This window comes from Chlorocebus sabaeus, chromosome 11 (genome assembly GCF_047675955.1).
Source record: "Chlorocebus sabaeus isolate Y175 chromosome 11, mChlSab1.0.hap1, whole genome shotgun sequence".
In the NCBI taxonomy this organism is placed as follows: domain Eukaryota; kingdom Metazoa; phylum Chordata; class Mammalia; order Primates; family Cercopithecidae; genus Chlorocebus; species Chlorocebus sabaeus.
Window position 1 is genome coordinate 119658114 of NC_132914.1, and position 11541 is coordinate 119669654.

The 11541-nt window shown below is 49.8% G+C and overlaps 1 protein-coding gene across 4 annotated transcripts in view; it reads right to left on the bottom strand.

The window, feature by feature from the left end:
• CLIP1 (CAP-Gly domain containing linker protein 1) overlaps positions 1–3090 on the bottom strand; it is a 153947-nt gene extending 150857 nt beyond the window's left edge. For 3 of the 4 annotated variants that reach the window (XM_073021186.1, XM_073021185.1, XM_073021184.1), the window contains exon 1: positions 2943–3090. The gene's annotated coding sequence lies outside the window, so the exon portion shown is untranslated. The remainder of the gene's footprint in view (positions 1–2942) is intronic. The other variant, XM_073021187.1, reaches the window with a different exon arrangement.
• Between the last annotated feature and the right edge of the window lie 8451 nt (positions 3091–11541).

An 11541-nucleotide genomic window follows, 5' to 3' on the forward strand; every position in this document is an offset into this window, starting at 1 on the left:
TCCAGCCTGGGCGACAGAGCAAGATTCTGTCTCAAAAAAAAAAAAAAAAAAAAAAAGAATAGGCTGGGCGCGGTGGCTCACGACTGTAATCCCAGCACTTTGGGAGGCCGAGGCGGGCAGATCATGAGGTCAGAAGATCGAGACCATCCTGGCTAACAGGATGAAACCCTGTCTCTACTAAAAATACAAAAAATTAGCCAGGTGTGGTAGCAGGTGCCTGTAGTCCCAGCTACTAGAGAGGCTGAGGCAGGAGAATGGTGTGAACCTGGGAGGCAGAGCTTGCAGTGAGCCGACATTGCACCACTGCACTCCAGCCTGGGCAACAGAGCAAGACTGTGTCTCAAAAAAAAAAAAAGAATCAAACATGACTGAGTTAGTTCACGCCCCTTATGAGTCACATGGGATGTGACAGACTGAATTTTAGCCACTAGGTAAAAAAAAAATTTTTAAGATAAGGACATCAGGTCAGGCTCAGTGGCTCACACCTATAATCCCAGCACTTTGGGAGGCGAGGCAGGTGGATCACCTGAGGTCAGGTGACATCAGCCTGGCCAACATGGTGAAACTCCATCTCCACTACAAAAATACAAAAAATTAGCCGGGCATAGTGGCAGCTACTCAGGAGGCTGAGGCAGGAGAATCACTTGAACCCAGAAGACAGAGGTTGCAGTGAGCTGAAATCACACGATTGCACTCCAGCCTAGGCAACAAGAGTGAAACTCCATGTCAAAAAAAAAAGATAAGGACATCAGATTCTAAACTCCTCAATAGGACAGAAACCAGATTAGCTTATGTCATGCTCAAGCGCAAGCTGTGAAGCTCAAACAATGATTGAAAAAGTAGGAAAGGGCAAAATCTTGATCTTCAGGCAAAATATCTACCCAGGGTCCCACCTAGTTTTGGTTTTCCCCTTCGAACTAGGTCTAGTGGGAAGATGTACTTAACTGCTTTCTCTGAACCTGAAAAATTAGGCACAAGCCTTTGGCCAATTACCCACTTCAACTTTGCTTTAATGAAGACCAGCCTTGAGGCCAGGTGCGGTAGTTCACACCTGTAATCCCAGCACTTTGGAAGCCCGAAGCCGGTGGATCACATGAGCCCAGGAGTTCAAGATCAGCCTGGGCAACGTGGTGAAACCCCATCTCTACTACAGATACAAAAATTAGCCGGGCAAGGTGGCGCGTGTCTGTAATCCCAGTTACTTAGGAGTCTGAGGCATGAGAATCACTTGAACATGGGAGGTGGGGATTGCAGTAAGCTGAGATCAGGCCACTGCACTCAGCCTGGGGCGACAGATTGAGGCTCCCTCTCGTTGATTGATTGATTGATTGATTGGTTGATGGACAGACAGACAGACTAGCCTTGCATTTTGCCATAGGTTCCCTATACTATTCAAATAACTAAGCACCTGAAGTCAGAATATCTGAGTTCACACGCTGGTTAAAGGTATTCATTCTGACTTCAGGTGCTTAGTTATTTCATTAGTATAGGGTCATACACCACCACTTAGCTATATGACCCTGGTCAAATTACTTGACCTTTCTTTCTATGACCCTCCTGCCAAATGCACATGACGACAGCACGCTCACTGGGTTGGGGTTGATTAAATGAAATAAAACACATAAAAGACTTTCCCAGGGCCTGGCCACAAGATGCCTTCAATAAATGTTCATTGTTATAATTTACAGAGAAAAAAAGGCCCCAAGTCTGAGAAGCAACATGCCTGGGGATACTTGCTAAAGGTTATCATTAAATCTAAAAGTCAAACAAACACATTCCTGACTCTGGGATACTCTCCTGATTCGTGGATACCATTGGTAACAGTAGTGATAAAAATCAAATAATAAGAACAGCCAGAATCATAACCCTAATGACAGCAGTGGCCACAGTACTTAATACTTACAGAGCTGCTAGGGGCCACTGTCCTAAAAGAGGAAGAAGGCCAGGCTGCTGAATCACACACACACAATTACAGAATCTTCTCCACCCTCTTTTTTAAAATACAGTTCACTGGCGCCCAAGTTTTGCTAAAAGCAGGTATCTAAACCGGTGACGGACAACGTGTAATTTCTTCATACCAAAGAGGTGGGGCTGTGTAGGGAGGAGGGGGTGGCGCTCGGCTCCTGCCAGATGGAAAAGCCACATGAAGTGGACAAACAGCAAGATTCAGGATTCACCCCCGAATCAAAATCCGATTTTTGAAAGGCAGGACCTTCCAATTCGGGCAATCGCTAGGTTCTGCTTGTAAAATAACCTCTGAACAAGTGTCATCTGCCTTCCGCGCCAATCCCCTGCCGCGGTAGAAGGTTCGGGTTACCGGGCAGCGGTGTGATTTCGGAAACCCGAGAGCGATCTGGCCACCTCCAGCCTTCCTCGGTCTCAGAGAATCACAGCCCCACTTGGGAGGGAAACAAAAGCCGGGGCAGCAGGGGAAGCCAGTCCAGGGTGCCCTCCATGCCGGCTCGCGGGCGCCGGGCACCCAGGGCCTGAGGAATGCTCAGGTGACGGGCGCGGCGCCCGGGGCAACAGGTCCCGCCCGGCTTTGGCCTCCCGGGGGTCCAGCCGACCCCACATCCGCCCCGGGGCCCAGGGGAGAGAGCAGGGCGCCTGGGAGAGAGCGGCGCCTGGGGCGGCGCAGGGGCAAGGAGTCCAAGCTCCATCTTGAGGCGGGCGGAGGAAGCGAAGGCCCGGCTTGGCGCTGCCAGGGCCGCCACTTTTCCAGCTCCGGAGGGGCCCCCCAGGGACCCCCGGCGGCCGGCGCCGGCCACCCGAGACTCCCGCGGTCCCCTCCCGGACGGCTCCGGCGCGCAAGGCTCGGCCCCGCTCCCGGACGCCGGGCTTCGACCCCAGACCCGACCCTGGGCGGGCCCCCCAGGCCGGGAAGCGGGCAGGGGAGGGGGGGTGGCGGGAAGGGGAGAGGGCCCGCGCCGCTGCCTGCTCACCTCCTCGGACGCCGCGGGTCGCCGCCACCTGCCTCACTGCAGCAGCAGCAGCCGCCGCGGCCGCCGCCTCCCGCCTCCCGGCTCGTCGGCTCGGGGCGGGGGAGAGCGTGACGCGCCGCCGCCGCCACGGGGCCGGGCGGGCGCGCGCCGCCAGGAGAAGACGCCGCGCGGCTCCTCCCCGCGCTCCGCCGCCGCGCCCGCCCGGCCTGCCCGGCCCCCCGAGTCCGCACCGGCCCCGCGCCGCCCCTCCGCCTCTTTGTCTGCGCCCACCCGCGGCCCCGGGAGGACCCTGGCCCCGGCGCGCCCGCCGGTCCGCCCCCGTAACCTCCCGAGCCCCGACCTGGGGAGCAAGGTGGGAGGGAAAACCCAGAGGCCTGCTTGGAGGGGCTTCTCGTCATTTCTGCAAAGTGTTCCCAGAATTTGCAAGTCACACCCGAGAGTCCGGTTCAGCCTCAACCTCAGCCTGCTCTTTGGGGCTGATTCATTTGTTTGCCCTCCCCTTCCCGCCAGACATGGGTGAGAAATCCTTTGAAACAGGCTGCAAGGCGCTTCCGACAGCAGGTTAAGTTGGGGATTGGGAAGGATCATCTCTGCCCTCGCCTCCCTCAGGGAAAGACCCTGGATGAGGCGTCCCTGGGAAAAATGCTGAAAGGAGCTGTAGAGCAGATTAAGCTTGGGAAGAACCATCTCTGCTCCCCACTTCCCTCCGGGAAAGACCGCGGGTTTAAAATCCTTTGAAACAAGCCCAGGGTTTGCTCCGTTCGTTTGAGAAAAGCCCCTTTTATTCGCCCTGGCTGCTTGGACGGAAGCCCTGGTTAGTGTCCCATCCTCCCTCCCCCCTGGGATTTCCTTTAAAAGCTTTTGAAGGGGACCGGAGGGAAGGCTGCAACAGCCTGCTCGGGGCTGGGGTAGCAGAGGGCGGCCAGCATTTCACTCCCATGGACCATGGCAACCCCAGAAGCCTTACATCTCCAGGGAGGAATTTGCAGCTGTCGGGGAAGCCCAGGATTTTGCGGTGGGTAAGGGGGCAGGGGCTTCCTCCTCCTTGCCAGTGGAAGAGAATAATCGGAGGGTGACCCCTCTAGCTGACCTTTATTCAAAGCACCGTGCTTCCTGGACGAGCAGGGAGAGGGAACTGCTCTGGAAATGCACGAAGTTCTGAACAAAGTAAATTTGTCTCCTGGCCTCTCCTCTCTATTCATGTCTGAAATCCTTCCAAATGCTGTTACCTAATTCAACATTGCCCTAATTTACAGGCTGCAAGGTCAGGTGGTGGTGATACTCCTGAAATCCCATATCCATATTCCTAATCTGAAAGGCGCGCCTCACCCCCTAATCTAAACAGTCTTCAGCTGTAATCAGCAAGTTGTGGAATCATAGAAGCAGGCACAGGCCACTCCTAATGGGGGAGCTCAGCTAGGAGCACTTATGGGCTTGTCTTTTCTCCTCTACACATTAGGCTGAGCCTGTCTTTATTAAAAATATTGTTTTGGGGCTGGGTGTGGTGGCTCATGCCTATAATCCCAGCATTTTGAGAGGCCCCGGTGGGTGGATCACCTGCAGTCAGGAGTTCAAGACCAGCCTGGCCAACATGGTGAAACCCTGTCTCTAACAAAAAATACAAAAATTAGCTGGGCGTGATGGTGCATGCCTGTAGTCCCAGCTACTCTGAAGGCTGAGGCACAAGAATTGCTTGAACCCGGGAGGTGGAGGTTACAGTGACCAGAGTTCAAGCCACTGCATTCCAGCCTGGGTGCCGGAGGGAGACTCTGTCTCAAAAAAAAAAAAATATATATATATATATATATATATATATATCTCATTTTGTTCATCATGGAGTCTTGGCATTAATTTTTATTTTTAAAAAAAAATCGTATCTGCTGGGCACAGTGGTTCCCGCCTGTAATCTCAGCACTTTGGGAGGCTGAGGTGGGCAGATCACGAGGTCAAGAACTCGAGACCCCCCTGGCCAATATGGTGAAACCTTGTCTCTACTAAAAATACAAAAATGAGCCAGGCGTGGTGGTGCATGCCTGTAATCCCAGCCCAGCTGCTCGAGAGGCTGAGGCAGAAGAATTGCTTGAAGCCAGGAGGCAGAGGTTGCAATGAACGGAGATCGCACCACGGCACTCCAGCCTGGGTGACAGAGGGAGACTCCATCTCAATAAATAAATAAATAAATAAATGGCGTATCACAAAATTATTTACCTTCACTGCCTCCTTCAATTGTATGAGCAAGGCCTGGTCTCAGCCCTACTACCAGGGCATTGACAAGGCTCAGACCCCAGGTGGCCACTGTTAGAGGACTCAAAGGTCCTCCTTCAATATTCACATTCTGTTTTTAGATCTAGCCACTGTGCTTTTTTTTTTTTTTTTTTTTTTTTTTTTTTTTTGAGACAGAGTCTTGCTCTGCTCACTGCAACCTCCACCTCGTGGGTTCAAGCTATTCTCCTGCCTCAGCTTTCCAAATAGCTGGGACTACAGGCACATACCACCACACCCAGCTAATTTTTTGTATTTTGAGTAGAGAGGGGGTTTCTGTGTGTTAGCCAAGATAGTCTCAATCTCCTGACCTCGTGATCCGCCTGCCTTGGCCTCCGAAAGTGCTGGGATTACAGGCGTGATGAGTCACCGCGCCGGCCACCACTGTGCTTTCTTAAATGCATGTCTTCTGTAAATATGAGAACAGCTCAATTGATGAGACATTGGAAGGTGGAAGGGATGTTGCAGAAGTAGAATGCAAAATAAGAGCTCTCAAGTCTTCATTTTACAAAGTGGGGAGGTGGGTAAATGCCTAGGGTTTTGTTTTTTGTTTTTTCTCAAAAATAAAGGTTTAACGATATCATTAACGTAACCAATAGGGATCATTAAAAATAGTGGCAGGATTGTGTGGAAAGGAGAGGTAGTCGTGTCTTAGTCATAACAGAAAGTCAATAGATAACACCTACAGTTGATAAATAACACAAGTATATTTTTATGTGTTTTTGTTTTTGTTTTCTTGAGATAAGGTCTCATTCCTGTCGCCCAGGCTGGAGCACAGAGCACAGTGGTGCAATTATGACTCCCTGCAGCCTCAACTTCCCGGGATCAGGTGATCCTCCCACCTCAGCCTCCTAAGTAGCTGGGACTACAGGCATTTACAGCCATGCCCAGCTAATTGTTTGTATTTTTAGTAGAGATGGAGTTTTACCATGTTGCCCAGGATGGTCTCAAACTCCTGGGCTCAGCCAACCTGTCTCCCTCAGCCTCCCAAAGTGCTGAGATTACAGGCGTGAGCCACCGCACCTGGCCCACAAGAATATTTTTAGAGGGATGGAAGTTAACACCAGAAGAACTAAAAGCAAAAAATTAATAGTCTCTGGGGAACAGGGTTAAGACTAAGGAGGAGTGAGGAAGAAGAACTGAGAACTGTTGCTTTTCTTTTCTTTTGTTCTTTTGTTTTTGTTGTAATTGTTGTTGTTGTTTTTGAGACGGGGTCTTGCTCTGTTGCCCAGGCTAGAATGCAGTGGTGCAATCATAGCTCATTACAACCTGGAACTCCTGGGCTGGAGCAATCCTCCTACCTCAGCCTCAGACTGGCTTGGACTACAGGCACGTGCCACCATGCGCAGCTATTTTTTTTTTTTAATTTTTAGTAGAGCCAGAGTCTGTCTATGCTGCCCAGGTCTCAAACTCCTGGGCTCAAGCAATCCTCCTGTCTCAGCCTCCCAAAGTGCTGGGATTACTGGCATGAGCCACTATGCCCAGACTGCTTTTAATTATAAACCTGAATGTATTTTATTTTTTAAAACCATGTGCAAGGCCAGGAGCAGTGGCTCACACTTGGAATCCCAGCAATTTGAGAGGCCAAGGCAGGAGGATTGCTTGAGTTGAGGAGTTGGAGACCCACCTCGGCAACATAGCAAGACCCCATCTCTACCAAAAAATATATTAAAAATTGGACAGGCACAGTGGCTCATGCCTGTAATCCTAGCACTTTGGGAGGCTGAGGCAGGTGGATTGCCTGAACTCAGGAGTTTGAGACCAGCCTGGCCAACAGGGTGAAACCCAGTCTCTACTAAAAATACAAAAATTAGCCAGCTGTGGTGGCGTGCACCTGTGGTCCCAGCTACTCGGGAGGCTGAGGCAGGATAATCACTTGAACCTAGGAGGCAGAGGTTGCAGTGAACTTGTGCCACTGCACTCCAGCCTGGGCGATAGAGTGAGACTCCATCTCAATAAATAAATAAGCTGGGTGTGGTGGAGGCTGAGACAGGATAATCACTTGAACCTAGGAGGCAGAGGTTGCAGTGAACTTGCGCCACTGCACTCTAGCCTGGGCGGCAGAGCGAGAACTGCATCTCAAAAAAAAAAAAAAAAAAAAAAAAAAAATTTCAAACTACTATTTTTTAGTGTGTTGTCCTTGAATAGTGATAAGAACTATTAGGCCCTGGGCCGGGCGCGGTGGCTCAAGCCTGTAATCCCAGCACTTTGGGAGGCCGAGACAGGCGGATCACGAGGTCAGGAGATCAAGACCATCCTGGCTAACACGGTGAAACCCCCGTCTCCACTAAAAAATACAAAAAATTAGCCGGGCGAAGTGGTGGGCGCCTGTAGTCCCAGCTACTCGGGAGGCTGAGGCAGGAGAATGGCGTGAACCCGGGAGGCGGAGCTTGCAGTGAGCTGAGATCCGGCCACTGCACTCCAGCCTGGGCGACAGAGCGAGACTCTGTCTCGGAAAAAAAAAAAAGAACTATTAGGCCATGAGAGATTTAAAATCTTTCTAAACTGTAATGTATTAATTTAGACATCTTTATAGTAATTTTTTCAGGATCTTTGGGATTGTAGCTATTTTGTTGCCTTCATTTTGCTTACCTTAATTTTATGTAATAAACACCTATTGTTCTTTTTTTTTTTTTTTTTTTTGAGACGGAGTCTGGCTCTGTTGCCCAGGCTGGAGTGCAGTGGCCAGATCTCAGCTCACTGCAAGCCCCGCCTCCCGGGTTCACGCCATTCTCCTGCCTCAGCCTCCCAAGTAGCTGGGAGTACAGGCGCCCGCCACCTCGCCCAGCTAATTTTTTTTGTATTTTAGTAGAGACGGGGTTTCACCGTGTTAGCCAGGATGGTCTCGATCTCCTGACCTCGTGATCCGCCCGTCTCGGCCTCCCAAAGTGCTGGGATTACAGGCTTGAGCCACCGCGCCCAGCCCCTATTGTTCTTTAAAAAAAAAAAAGAAGACAAAATACAGGAAAAAAAGTCTCTAGTTGTTTAGAATATAGGAGTCTTACACCACATCCTTTTAAAAACTAATCTACTGCCGGGCGCGGTGGCTCAAGCCTGTAATCCCAGCACTTTGGGAGGCCGAGATGGGCGGATCACGAGGTCAGGTGATCGAGACCATCCTGGCTAACATGGTGAAACCCCGTCTCTACTAAAAAAATACAAAAAATTGGCCGGGCGCCGGTGGCTCACGCCTGTAATCCCTGCACTTTGGGAGGCCGAGGCGGGCGGATCACGAGGTCAGGAGATCGAGACCATCCTGGCTAACACGGTGAAACCCCGTCTCTACTAAAATACAAAAAAATTAGCCGGGCACGGTGGCGGGCGCCTGTAGTCCCAGCTACTCGGGAGGCTGAGGCAGGAGAATGGCACGAACCCGGGAGCGGAGCTTGCAGTGAGCCGAGATGGTGCCACTGCACTCCAGCCTGGGAGACAGAGTGAAGACTCCGCCTCAAAAAAAAAAAAAAAAATACAAAAAATTAGCCGGGCGCGGTGACGGGCGCCTGTAGTCCCAGCACTTTGGGAGGCTGTGGTGGGTGGATCACCTGAGGTCAAGAGCTCGAGACCAGACTGACCAACATGATGAAACCCCCGTCTCTACTAAAAATACAAAAATTAGCTGGGCGTGGTGGTGGGCACCTGTAATCCCAGCTACTCAGGAGGCTGAGTTAGGAGAATCACTTGAACCCGGGAGGCAGAGGTTGCAATGAGCCCAGATGGTGCCATTGCACTCCAGCTTTAGCGATAAGAACGAATCTTCATCTCAAAAAAAAAAGTTAAGTATTTAAGGTAATACATATAGCTTGCCTTTTTTTTTTTTTTTTTTTTTTTTTTTGAGACAGTCTCTCGCTGTGTTACCCAGGCTTGAGTGCAGTGGCCCAGTCTCAGCTCACTGCAATCTCCACCTCCCAGTTTCAAGCGATCCTCCCACCTCAGCCTCCCCAGTAGCTGGGATTACAGGCACCTACCACCACACCAGGCTAATTTTTCTATTTTTAGTAGAGATGGGGTTTTGCCATGTTGCCCAGGCTGGTCTCTAACTCCTGGCCTAAATCTGCCTGCCTTGGCCTCTCAAAAGTGCTGAGATTATAGTCATGAGCCACTGTGCCTGGCTTATTTTTTAAATTACTTCTACTTTTATTAATATTGCTTCGGAAATCAGAATCCAATTGATTAGCCCCTTCAACAAAGATTGACTGAAATCCTGCTGAGTCCCAAGCACTATTCTAGGTACTGGGGCTACAGCAGTGAATATCAAGTCCCTGTCCTCAAACTGTTGACTATTACTGCTCACTGGTTTACTAAATGAAGGTGGAGTAATCACTGTTCCTTGATCTCCCCTGGTTTTATGTCCGAGGTGGGTATAATACACCAGACCACAACCCTTGTCAACATTTGGAAATGTTAACATTTCCAAAGGTAGGGAGCTAGTGCTAGTTCATTTCATTAAAAAGTGACTCAGCGACCGGGTGCAGTGGCTCATGCCTGTAATCCCAGCACTTCGGGAGATCAAAGCGGGAGGATCATGAGTCAGGGGTTCAAGACCAGCCTGACCAACATGGTTTAACCCCATCTCTACTAAAAATACAAAAATTAGCTGGGTGTGGTAACAAGCGCCTATAATCCCAGCTACTCAGGAGGCTGAGGCAGAAGAATCATTTGAACCTGGGAGGCAGAGGTTATAGTGAGCCAAGATCATGCCATTGCACTCCAGCCTGGGCAACAGGGCGAGACTCCGTCTCAAAAAAAAAAAAAGACTCAGCCAAAAGGAAACAGAGTCTTAAACGGCAGAGAAAGGACACAAACAAACAAACAAAAAACCCCCAACAATGATGATGCATTCATTGACTATTTTGGACCAAAAATTAATTTTATCCCTGAATCCAATTAAGACTGCTGTATCCACTTTATACAGACAAAATGCTGATGGTAGTGGTTTCATGGAATGTTTTAAAAAGCAAAACTGTGGGCAGGGCACGGTGGCTCATGCCTGTAATCCCAGCACTTTGAGAGGCCAAAGTGGATCACAAGGTCAGGAGTTCGAGACCAGCCCGACCACTATGGCGAAACCCTGTCTGTACTAAAAATCCAAAACAATTAGCTGGGCGTGGTGGTGTGTGCCTGTAATCCCAGCTACTCAGGAGGCTGAGGCAGGAGAATTGCTTGCACCTGGTAGGTGGAGGTTGCAGTGAGCTGAGATTGCGCCACTGCACTCCAGCCTGGCGACAGAGTGAGACTCCATCTAAAAAAAAAGCAAAACTGTGAAAAAATGACAAGCTACTGCATATATATATATATACACACACACATATATATATATATATATATTTTTTGGACACAGGGTCTTGCTCTGTTCCCCAGGCTGGTGGTGCAATCATAACTCACTTCAGCCACAAACTCCCTACCTCTCAGCCTCCTAAACTGCTGAAATTACAGGCACACCCCACACCCAGTGCCTATTAAATTTAAATTCATAAAACCACTTCTCAAAGAGAACCATCTTGTGACAACAAAGACTGCATTGTACATATTCAGTTAACAAAGAACAGTATCAATAGGGCACCACACACCATGATGTAAACTGTATTTAGGGCCATCTAAATAGACTAGTACTTTGAGTGCGTGCAGTTTGAAGATGAGGGGGTTGAACAAGATTACTTTTAAACTTCCAACCACAAACATTTTTAAGATTCTGTGACTTTTATCGACTAAAGCAAAACATTTGTGAAATTTGCATTTGATGCAGCAGTTCTTATCTAATTCAACAAATATTTGTTGAGTACATGGAAAGTTGATTCTGTCTTCAGCAAAAATCAAGCAGACTTGACCAGGCGCGGTAGCTCATGCCTGTAATTCCGGCACTTTGGGAGACCGAGGCGGGTGGATCACTTGAGGTCGGGAGCTTGAGACCAGCCTGGCCAACAGGGTGAAACCCCATCTCTACTAAAAATACAAAAATTAGCTGGGCGTAGTGGCACATGCCTGTAATCCCAGCTAATGGGGAGGCTGAGGCAGGAGAATTGCTTGAACCCGGGAGGCAGAGGTTGCAGTGAGCCAAGACTGCACCATTGCATTCCGGCCTGGGCGAAGAAGCAAGACTCCATCTCAAAAAAAGAAAAAGAAAAAAAAAAAAAGGCTGGGCACAGTGGCTCGTCCCTGCAATCCTAGCATTTTGGGAGGCCAAGGCAGGTGGATCACCTGAGGTCAGGAGTTCAAGACCAGCCTGGCCAGGCTGGGTGTGGTGGCTCATGCCTGTAATCCCAGCACTTTGGAAGGCTGAAGTGGGCAGATCACGAGGTCAGGAGTTCAAGACTACCCTGGCCAATATAGTGAAAACCTG